Below are 12,415 nucleotides of genomic sequence, written 5' to 3' on the forward strand. Positions count from 1 at the left end.
TGTGTGTGTGTGTGTGTGTGTGTGTGTGTGTGTGTGTGTGTGTGTGTGTCTGTGGTCCTTGTAAACCGTACATTATGGGGTCAAAATGTCCCCTTCTGCTTGGCATTTACCAGAAAATGTTTCTGTCAATACCAGAAATCCTTGTCCTTGTAGGGACATTTTTTGGGCCCCATGAGGAAACAGCTTATAAATCACACTAAGTGATGTTTTTTGAAAATGTAAAAATGCATCAGGTTTTCTGTGATGGGTAAGGTTTAGGGGTAAGGTTAGTGTAAGGGGATATAATATACCGTTTATACTGTATAAAAACCATTATGTCAATGGAAAGTACCCATAAAACATGGAAACCCAGCATATATCTGAAAAAAAAATAAAATAAATATATATATATATATATATATATATATACACTATATATACACTCACCTAAAGGATTATTAGGAACACCTGTTCAATTTCTCATTAATGCAATTATCTAATCAACCAATCACATGGCAGTTCCTTCAATGCATTTAGGGGTGTGGTCCTGGTCAAGACAATCTCCTGAACTCCAAACTGAATGTCAGAATGGGAAAGAAAGGTGATTTAAGCAATTTTGAGCGTGGCATGGTTGTTGGTGCCAGACGGGCCGGTCTGAATATTTCACAATCTGCTCAGTTACTGGGATTTTCACGCACAACCATTTCTAGGGTTTACAAAGAATGGTGTGAAAAGGGAAAAACATCCAGTATGCGGCAGTCCTGTGGGCGAAAATGCCTTGTTGATGCTAGAGGTCAGAGGAGAATGGGCCGACTGATTCAAGCTGATAGAAGAGCAACTTTAACTGAAATAACCACTCGTTACAACCGAGGTATGCAGCAAAGCATTTGTGAAGTCACAACACGCACAACCTTGAGGCAGATGGGCTACAACAGCAGAAGACCCCACCGGGTACCACTCATCTCCACTACAAATAGGAAAAAGAGGCTACAATTTGCACGAGCTCACCAAAATTGGACAGTTGAAGACTGGAAAAATGTTGCCTGGTCTGATGAGTCTCGATTTCTGTTGAGACATTCAGATGGTAGAGTCAGAATTTGGCGTAAACAGAATGAGAACATGGATCCATCATGCCTTGTTACCACTGTGCAGGCTGGTGGTGGTGGTGTAATGGTGTGGGGGATGTTTTCTTGGCACACTTTCGGCCCCTTAGTGCCAATTGGGCATCGTTTAAATGCCACGGCCTACCTGAGCATTGTTTCTGACCATGTCCATCCCTTTATGACCACCATGTACTCATCCTCTGATGGCTACTTCCAGCAGGATAATGCACCATGTCACAAAGCTCGAATCATTTCAAATTGGTTTCTTGAACATGACAATGAGTTCACTGTACTAAAATGTACCCCCCTGTAAAATGTACTTCACTGTACCCCCACAGTCACCAGATCTCAACCCAATAGAGCATCTTTGTGCATCCCACAAATCTCCATCATCAACTGCAAGATGCTATCCTATCAATATGGGCCAACATTTCTAAAGAATGCTTTCAGCACCTTGTTGAATCAATGCCACGTAGAATTAAGGCAGTTCTGAAGGCGAAAGGGGGTCAAACACAGTATTAGTATGGTGTTCCTAATAATCCTTTAGGTGAGTGTATATATATATATATATATATATATATATATATATATATATATATATATATATACACATATTATCTGAAAACAAGTTAATATCTTGCACAATGTTGCTTCTCAATTAAATTGATTTTGTATTAAGGACAAAGGCAAGACTAAACAACACAGTGACAAGTTTTTCACCGTTTTAACTGATCAGCACCAGCTAACGCATTCATATTTTGGATCAGTAAAATACAGTAAAAACAAGCAAGACTTTTCTCCTCTGCAGCTGAAAGATGGAAGTTTTAAAGAAACCCAAGAGAGCCAAACGTCTGCAGTGCATCACCGAAAAAATGTCAGTGATAACAACATAAACAGATGCTTCCACCCCGAACGCACACAAATGACACAAAAACACACCCACACCCCAAACAACATCCAATACACACATACTCTAGTCCACAATACTATGCACACACACCCTGACAAGAAAATGTATTAGGCAATACCGGAGGAATGCACAAATTCAGGGGAGATTTGGAGTCTGGCTGGTCAGGAAAGGGCGGGATGTGGGGAAAAAAAATTCAGCCTAGAGTCCACACACCGAAAAACAGAAGAAAGCATGATGCTCCTCCTGGCTTGATGCAAAGTTAATCATGCCATTAGAAAACACAAGTAAATATTTCCTTCATGTAACTGTGTTTCTCCAGATACTGTGTTTTAAAGTGATTGCTTGTCATGTTGTTGCTTTTTCTTTTTGTGTCTGCTGCGAACGAACGTTCCCATCAGCTTATTGTTCCCAGACCGCTGCAATCCTGTTGATTTTATCGAGGCCTTGGCTCAGCTCTCCTGTCTAAAGTTTGAATAAACGGTCAAACCCCCCTGCTCTGCCCCAGACATCTTGAACCATTATTCTTTTTTTCTTTTCTTTTTTATCCTTCCCTGGTCTTTCTAATATGCTGTCCTTATCACACACCAACACACCTCTTTGAAGTTCAGATAAATCTAAACTAGCAGTTTCGCAAAGCAAAAATATGTTACAATGAAAGGCAAAAGGTAGCACCAATATCTAACTTGTACAGAAAAAAAATTTCAACAAGATTTTGGGAGTATTTCTCCACCCACCCACCGTCACGGCTAGTGCATCGTAAGCCAGCCGAATGACTGACGGGGAGTTTGGCTGAATAGAAGGTCAGCCATCTTTCTTCAACTCTGTTCTGAATGGAGCAATGTGGAGCTTTCAGTCTTTCTCTATGACCGTCGCCCAGAATGCCTAGTAACACTGACTGCCAGACGAAACACTTCCTTTGTATATGTCAGGCATCGGCGCCTGGCCATCACTATGCCTGTTTTTATCTCGTTGTGTGCATTTGAGAGAGAGAGAGAGAATATAAAGAGACAGTTTCTTATTTTTTCTCCATAATGGGAGCCAGTTTTCGTCCAAAATACATTTGACTATTGTTTTGCTCCAGAATCTAGTGAGCTTCCTATGCAGGGAGCATTTTTAGGCATCAAAATCCGTTCCAAAAGTTTTGGTTGTTGTTGTTGTTTTTCCTTGTTAGCTTAGCAAAATCCTATTGACAAACTTAACTCAACTCAATTCCGCGCCATGTTTTCCAACATTTGTGTGTTGGGTAAAGTTTTTTTTATGCTTATTAGAGTTTGCTTGTTAGCTTAGCAACATGCTCAATTGAAATCAATTGCAAACAAAATAAATCCCAAAGCATTATTTAGCAATTGTAAATGCAGCGTAAATACATTTAAATGTTGTTTTAGATGTGCCTCTGTTGCAGTGTAAAAGATTTTGTTGAATGGATTTTTGTTGGTCCAAATTGTTTGGTTTCATTAGCATTAATAGCCTATCATTTACTATTATTTTAAATGAATTTATTGATTAAATGTAAGAATTTGTACATAAAATATGAAAAAATTGCCCATATAATGAAAAAAGAAAAAAAAGATGCCTCTGAAAATCATTTTAAGTATGAAATGGTTATGAAAAAGTTCATTTCTGTCAGAATATGAAAGGCTCTGGGAGTCAGCTGTCATTGACAGGCCTAAACCAGTCAAGATAACAACACAAAACAAAATATTGTTTAATTATCGTTATCAACAAATTCCAAGAAAACAGCGGGATATAATTTTTTGTTAATGTCGCACACTCCTACATTGCTGTCACCCACAAATCTGCCTTTGGTGAACAAAGTCTATCTGGGATGAATGAAATCCTGATGTCACTGTGAATCCTTTCACATGCTCAGTGGGGCTGATTTCCCATCATCCTCCAGTGAATATAAAAGCAGCCCAGTCTGTTTCTCTTGGACGTACGTGTGTTTGCACTACAGTTTGCATATATTCTGGGCTAAATGCTTCACATTTTCATAACTGAGATCAAGTGCCTGTGGCTTGCTTTCTGCTGCCACTAAAGAGTTTTGGAGAGAATGAGTTATCCATACTCACACTGAGTGTGACAAAAAAGAGCGAATGAGAGCCTGAGAAGCAGAGATGAATCCTAACTGTAATAAAACTAGATTTTCACATTTTTAAGTGGTTTTCACCATGCAAAACTCGCCACAACAATTTAAGAGTGTTGTGAGTGGTGTTCTAGGGGTCGGTTTGAATCCCTAAACCAAAAAATTATCAAAAGCAGCCTTACACCGTGCCTACTCCGGATGTGACAGTTGTCACGTCGTGTCGCAACAGCTTGAGGATGTCTACACTAGATGCGACAAAGCGAAAATTGCAAATCAATTTGTTTTTCGTATCAGAAGTAGAGAGAATGTTTGAAGTACGTCAGAAAAAAAACGGGCATCAATTTACTGTCAGGAATTAGTTGTGTTGTGTCGCGCCGCATCCAGTGTAGACAGCATCACTGATTATAATGGGTTGTATTTTATTTTGTCGTGTCGCTCACGTTCGGTGTAGACACGGTGTTAGTGAATTGCTAATAGACCTTACTTACAGCAGCGCCATCTTTGATTTTTAACGAGAGAGGCAGCATCCAAAATCGCATACTTCCCTACTATATACAGTAGTAGGCAAAAAACAGTATGTGACAAAAGAAGTATGTCCGAATTTACAGCACTCATAAAAGAGTAGGCAAAAAGTACCCAGATACTTCCGCTGAGATTCTGAAGTGTGCATACACTGTAAAAAATCCAACTTACGTTTTGTATGACAAATTCAGTTTTTAAAGTTTATTCAACTATTTAACATGAAAAAAGTTGAGAAAAGTTGAGATAACTCAAAACACGTAAGTTGAGAAAACTCAAACATTTTCTGCTGCTGGTTGCCTTAAACTTTTACATTTTGTCAAATTTTTTTTTTTTTACAGTGTACGGTGGAGACTTTACTATCCCATGAGGCCTCGGGAGAGGATTTATGAATGGCAGTGAAGCGACGTAACTGATACATGATAATGACAACATGGCGAATGTAGTACGTCCAGATTACATTAATACTACCCACACTCATACTATATAGAACATGCTTTTTTTAACGGTCATGAAGTAATTACTTACTTAAAATAAGAACCTACTCAAGAGTATGCGATTTCGGACACAGCCAATGATAGCGAGGCAGTGAGGGATAGACAAACACCTCTTCAGTGGTTGTACTGTTATTTAATGTGTTTTTGGATTGTTCTGAAGACTAAACACTGCAGAAATATCTTTAAAAAAAATTTGAGTAGACAAAAAACTCCAGAAAACATGAGCTGAGGAAAATAATAAGTGATCTAGGAGCTTTATACAGCTTTTTTACATTGAAAACACAGTAATTCATCCTTTACAGCCTCGCTTTCATATCTGTCATGGTGCTGCTCTGAATAAGGTCTATAAATTATGTCTGAGTAACATTTCTGCAAAACGAATCACTTTTTTGGCATTCGCAAAATCCAATGTGAGTACCCTTTTACCCTTTCACCCTGTCTACTTCAAAATGTCATGATAAATTAAATGTGTTACTGTTTCTAATTATGTGTGAAATTTACTAGCAAAATATGTGAAAATTGTTTGTACCCCAATTTTTTTTGTGTGTGTGTATGTATTCTTGACACTTTGAGCTGCAAACTCAAAGTTGCTGACTGATGGATCATAGATTTGCTGTTTCTGTCCTACATCACCATGAATCAGTTTCAATCTGCATATGTGAGACCGTGTTCTTGCATGTGTGTGTTCCAGCTCATTCATTTTGTGTAACTCGCACCTCAACTGATCAGTGTGTGAACTCTGTCCTGTTTACCCACTACGAATCCAGCGGCGTGTCTGGCATGACAGAGTGCCTGCTTACCTAAGCGCGCTTCTGCATCTCATCTCATCTCATCTCCGTTTGGCTCTGTTTCCTGAGGCTGATCTCATATCGACACACAACACATCTGCTTCTGTTCATTTCTCCATCTGAGCAACTGTTCTGTGCTGCAAAAAGAAAAATCATATTGTAATCAAAATTGAGTCTTGTTTGAAAAGTCTTAATATTTTATGTGATTGCGTATAAATTTATCTTGTTGTAAGAGTGTTTTTTTTAACACAAAAATATTGATTAATACAATTTCTTATTAAGGCTGCAGCCAAAATAGGGATTACATTAACATGTGTTTAGTATTCAAACATGTGTTAGAGTTTTCAAAGCAGCACAAAGAAAGGTTCAGCTCAACATGTTTTAATACAGACACTTGATCCATGAACTGATCAGCTTCATTAGATCACATGTTTATATGATCCTATAACGGTAAACAGATGTGGCTTCCTGTCCGCAATGGAGGAGCTCAAGCATAAGGTCTATTTTGAACCGCATGTCATGATTCTGCCTTGTCTCTGATTTTTCCCTGGTCTTGAGGCAGGATCATGACAGGCCCATGTTTTGTGTGTAAGCACATGGCCATTTGTTTGGCTGTGTGCCTGCGTTGTCTCGTCATGTAACCCCGCCCCCTTGTTATCTCATCTTGTTATCATTATTGTATCATCGCCGTCACCTGTTTCCCTCATTAGTTTCTCCCTATTTAATCCCCTTGTGTTTGCTGTCCTGTGCCGGTTCATTGCCAATCTTTATGTGAAGATTCATTTGTGAGTAACCTGTTGAGAAGTCTTGTGAAGTATTTTGATCCTGTCTTAGCTGTTAGTTTATTGTTCAGTTTTCTGTCAGTCTTAGTCTAGTCTTGTTTGTCAATCCTGTCTTGTTTTGCCCCCTCGTGGGCTTTGTTTTTCCTGTCATTTGTACAATAAACTGTGTTGCTGTGACTACTGTCTGCAATTGGGTTCATCTCCACACATCCACATAACACCGCATGCATATGCAGCATTTAAGCAGCACAGCAATGCAACTGCAATAGCAGGCCTTGGTTTTCTACATATAAATACTATTCAAACATTTGGGTTTATGTTTGATTTTTTTAAAGAAATTAAATAATTAATACTTTGATCATTTGTACAATAAACTGTGTTGCTGTGACTACTGTCTGCAATTGGGTTCATCTCCACACATCCACATAACACCACATGCATATGCAGCATTTAAGCAGCACAGCAATGCAACTGCAATAGCAGGCCTTGGTTTTCTACATATAAATACTATTCAAACATTTGGGTTTATGTTTGATTTTTTTAAAGAAATTAAATAATTAATACTTTGATTCAGCACAGATGCATTAAAGGGGTGGTATAATGCCCCTTTTCACAAGATGTAAAATAAGTACTTGATGTCCACAGAGTGTGTATGTGAAGTGTTAGCTCAAAATACCCCACAAATATTTTATATAGCATGTTAAAATTGGCAAATAAAACGCACCGTTTTTGTGTCTGTCCCTTTAAATGCAAATGAGCTGCTGCTCCCGGCACAGGGGGCGGAGCTTCAAGAGCTTGAGTCCTTTTACCTCACACAGACATGCACTGAAAATTTCAAAAACTTTTAGCCTTTTATGTTCAAACTGGAGTCAGACATCGATGGAGAGACTCAAGAAGAAGTGACAACATGTAGAATGCAACAGGACATTTCTGAATGGTTTGTTGAAGAATTTATGTAGCTTATGTGTAGTTATCTTCTAGTCATTGATTAGCATATTCTGTCTTGATAATCTATAAATCGTGTTCCTGGGGGCGGGGTTTTTAGTAAATTTTAGGATTAGTGATGTCACTAACCCGGGAGGAATTTCGTGTAGTCCCTACCAGCCGTTTGTTGTAGTCCTTAAAAAGCTATTTCTTTAAAATAAAATATCTCCCTTTGCTTTGAATTTTGAGCATTGTTGCTTTGCAGATGTTGTTTATGCTCAAACAGCAACATTACACACTAACTAAAGTTAGAAAAGTGAAATCATAAACCACCCCTTTAAATTGCTCAAAAGTGATAGTAAAGACATTTCTAATGGTTCAAATGAAAGCTGTTGATTCAGCTCCAAGATCCTGATAAAAATGCATGGTTTCCACAAAAATATTAAGCAGCACAACTGCTTTCAACACTGATAATAAGAAATGTTTCTTGAGTACCAAATCAGCATTTTAGAATGATTTCTGAAAGATCATGTGACACTGAAGACTGAAGTAATAATGCTGAAAATTCAGCTTAGACATCACAGGAATACATTTCATTTTTAAATATATTAAATTAATTAAATTGTAATAATATTTTAAAAAGAGCATAAGAGATTTCTTTCAAAAACATTAAAAAAATCTTACCAACCCCAAAGTCTCTATTATTGAATTATTGAACAAACAAAAGGGGGGTGGCACTTGAAAACAGGAGAGTCAAACATTCAAGATGGATCATGCTGAAAGGTCTGAAAGCTAAATGAAAAATGATGAGTCTGCTAAAATCACCTTTAAATGCCAGATGGTATATCAAAGCCTGTGTGAATAACATGACTTATTCACACACACACACACACACACAATTATTGAAGATCCCTCCAGGCTGCCTCAGTGAGATGCAGGAAACACATTAAAACAATTATTATCTCCTAGAACACATCCTGCTTTCTTCTGAAGGCCTCATACATGCCCAAACAGACACTTATGACTTCTGATACACTTTTGGATGCACCATTAAAAAGTGATCGTCGCTGATGAGTCCGTGTTTACGAAGTCTCTGATTTCTTGGCTTCGTCTTTATAACGTTACAGTTTTAAAAGCTGAAAGTTGTGAGGAGTGATATGAATCACTAGATGTGCAGTGCGGTAAACCTCCTCGCAAGCAAACAGCACAGTGAAGTTTACAAACTGGTCTGCCACAGCTGGAGATCACATTACTGAACGTCTACAGGCCTAGAAAAAGCTGCGTCATGAACGCATCAACTTCCTAGTGGAAAACGGTAAACCATCTGAGCGTTTTCACAAGCATTTCGCCCTCAGCTAATGAAGCCACCGTCCTAATTCCCATTGACGTACACAAGACAGCATTAAAAGGAAGAAATTACAGAAAATGGGAGGACAAGCATCAGCTTTGGAGTGCTTAGGTAATGTCTGCTCAAAGAGGAAACATATTGTTCTACAACATATTTTGTGCCCAGTCAGGGCAACAACAACAAATAAAGGGAGAGAGAGGGATGGGAAAACAGGAATTGCACAAGACTATTTTATAACTCTTTCTTTTATAACCAAAATGTTGCTAGCTGCTAACTGTGCTTGTTAGCACATTAGCTGTTGCTAGGATGTTTTGGGTATTTGCTAGGTCATTGTTTACTGGCCCAAGTCAAAATTTGACTGTCTGTCAAGGAAAAACTGTAAGTCGATCACTTAAAAAGTAAGAATACACCTTTCCCCAACAAGCTGTACAATATGATTTATGATTCATGGTCCAGGACACATCATGTTTCAAAGTTTAATACTTAAGATTAAGAATTAGTTTGAATAGTAAAAAAGTTACTGCAATAGTGATTCTTACCTAGCGAGCACCATGTGTTGCATGTTAAAAGGTCTCTGTATGATTGAAAGGTGACAGCAGGGGAGAATATCAACAACAACAAAAAAGGGATAGAGACAAAGAAAACAAGACAAATATGGTGAGACAAAACCCTGTCCTGATCAGTTTTATATCGAAAAGTACCTTTTCTTGGTTTTCTTTATTTTTCTTCTTCACAATGGCATCCTTTTAGAAAAAAAGCTTTGGAAATATAGTGTAGGAACGTGGAATTCTCATAAAGATCCTAAAGAGGACACCTGAATGCTCAGGGGGCTTGTAATCCGACCTCACAGGGAACATTTATTGATAAAACCAGGCAGGGTGTAAAAAAAAGCAAACTGACCTTTGACCTTTCAGCTTTAAGACTGGCAGTCAAATGACCCTATATTACCACTGTTAATGGCTCTTAAAGGAACACTCCACCGTTTTTTGAAATAGGGCTTATTCACCTTCTTTCCCACATTTAGATAGGTGGGCAAATGCATTTTTGTCTCAGTGCATGCATTGTTTTAGTTTGACAGGGTCGGCGTGAGCTTAGCTTAGCATAATGAATGGAATCCTTTGTTGCCAGCTAGCATGTCCTGAATAAAAGTGATATAAAAAATAAAAAAACCCTACCTAATTACTTCTTGTGGCCTGCGTATTCACAACAAGTACAAATAGCGATGCAGATTAACACTAGGCGATTTCCTAGGCAGATATTGACTTATATATTAAGGACTATATTAGGGGGAAGCACAGGCGAAGCACTGCTACTTGGGCGTGATATCTCTGTGCCCAAGTAGCAGTGCTTCGCCTGTGCTTCCCCCTAATATAGTCCCAAGTCAAAATCTGCATAGGAAATCGCCTAGTGTTAATCTGCATCGCTATTTGTACTCGTTGTGAATACGCAGGCCACAAGAAGTAATTAGGTGGGGTTTTTTTTTTTATATATATCACTTTTACTCAGGACATGCTAGCTGGCAACAAAGGATTCCATTCATTATGCTAAGCTAAGCTAGCGCCAACCCTGTCAAACTAAAACAATGCATGCACTGAGACAAAAATGCATTTGCCCACCTATCTAAATGTAGGAAAGAAGGTGAATAAGCCCTATTTCAAAAAACGGTGGAGTGTTCCTTTAACCTTGTTTACGTCACTCAGTGAATCAATTTGCTCCATCTGTGCAGTGGATAATAGAACTTTAGGTATACAATTACATATTTCCAGTTTAACATAGCTAATAATGATCAATCTAAAACCAAAAGGTCTTTTAATGTATTTTTTCTGCAAGAATCAGTTACAAATTATAAATAACCTGAGATGAACCAATCCTGTATCATACACACATAGACACTGTGCAGAAGAGAGGAGGTGTGGCTTGACCACATACTCCTGCATGGAGCTTTCCAGGACAGAGAAGACTTCTTCATTTAAATGCATATAGTTGCATGCATTTGTATATATTCTATGTGAAACCGCATGTGAACCGCGGTGGAGCCAGTATGTGTTTAAATGAGAGACTTTCCATTTGCAGGTTCGCAGACACGTTGTGTCCAAAGTGTTTGTCTCAATGAGGGTTAAATAAAATAGAGGGAAAAAGAGAAAAAGTGATGGTGAGAGAGATCAGGGGGCTGTAAATTCAAATACATACATGTGTCCATATGTACAAGTGTGGGTGTGGGTGTATAGAGGTCCGTCTGGCTCCCATGGTCCTGTCTTCAACTCTTACTCTCATGCTCAGTTGCCACCTCCCCCTTTCTCTCTCTCCTCCCTCTGTTCTGTCTCTCTCTCTCCTTTTCCTCTCCACTGACTCAAGCGCCACCTCACTTCGGCTGCAGTAATAGCAGAGTCACTCAGCTTTAGATTGTATAGTGGCCACTTGATCAGGGTCCCTTTAATCTGAAGGGACACACAACAAATTTGTAAAGTCATACTTTTATATAAATTAAGTGAGCAGATTATGTGTGGTGAGCCATTTTATATAATGTTACAGTTTTCTTTTGCTCTTCAAGTGATTAGATTACTTTAATAAACATAAAGTGATGAATACAATTTACAGTCGAGTTTTATCCAGCGATTAAAGTATAAATGCACACTTGTGATGTTTTACTTGTTACTTCAATCAAAACATTGATCTGATTGAAACATTTAGTCATTTAGCAGACGTTTTATCTTAAGCGACTTAAATAATGAGGACAAACCCTAGATATGTATCATACAAGAGTCAACAATATTAGCAGTTCTCTAAATAATGTTGGAAGCACCAAAAAGAACAGAAAGATTGGTCAAACTAAGTTTTTTTTTTTTTATTCATACATGCAAGACTCCCTAGTTCCATGTCATCCCAAATCTAACAGGTTCTCCTGACCAGTGTTGACCTGATTTTCAGTTTATTGACCTGGACAGACGCTTTGACTCTATCCATTTATTCCTTTTCCTTTTCCAGGGTGGGGTTTCATTTCCTGGCTTTGTGTTTGCAGACATTCTTCTTTGGTAACTAAGTTCAGGCCCTCTGTTCATTAAACGCCACAGGCTAGACTAAAACCTACTGGAATCACAGATGTTAGCATTAGCATTAAAAGAGCCGTCAGGCTTTTGTAGTTATAGTGATCCTCATTATTTTCTGAATTTCCTTTACTTTTAAATGTACTGTGCTGAACTGTCTACTTCAAGCAACTGAATTTTCAGGCAATGCAACAGTCATTGGGTTCACAAGATTTGAAGATGTCTGCAATCTGAGGCCAGGTTCTAATAATGTTTGTTCCTAAACATGCCCTATCTTAGCTCACATTTATGCAAGGACTGCCACAGTCGCACACTGTAATTCATTCAACCATTCAAAGCGTTAACAGGAAATATGGAGAAAGAGTGATAATTAAAGAAATATTTGTGAATGTTAAATGTTCCTGAAAAAAAAGTGTAGGGGAAAGTGGGGTGCGAGGT

This window comes from Leuciscus leuciscus, assembly GCF_965113295.1.
Source record: "Leuciscus leuciscus genome assembly, chromosome: 4".
Classification (NCBI taxonomy): Eukaryota; Metazoa; Chordata; class Actinopteri; order Cypriniformes; family Leuciscidae; genus Leuciscus; species Leuciscus leuciscus.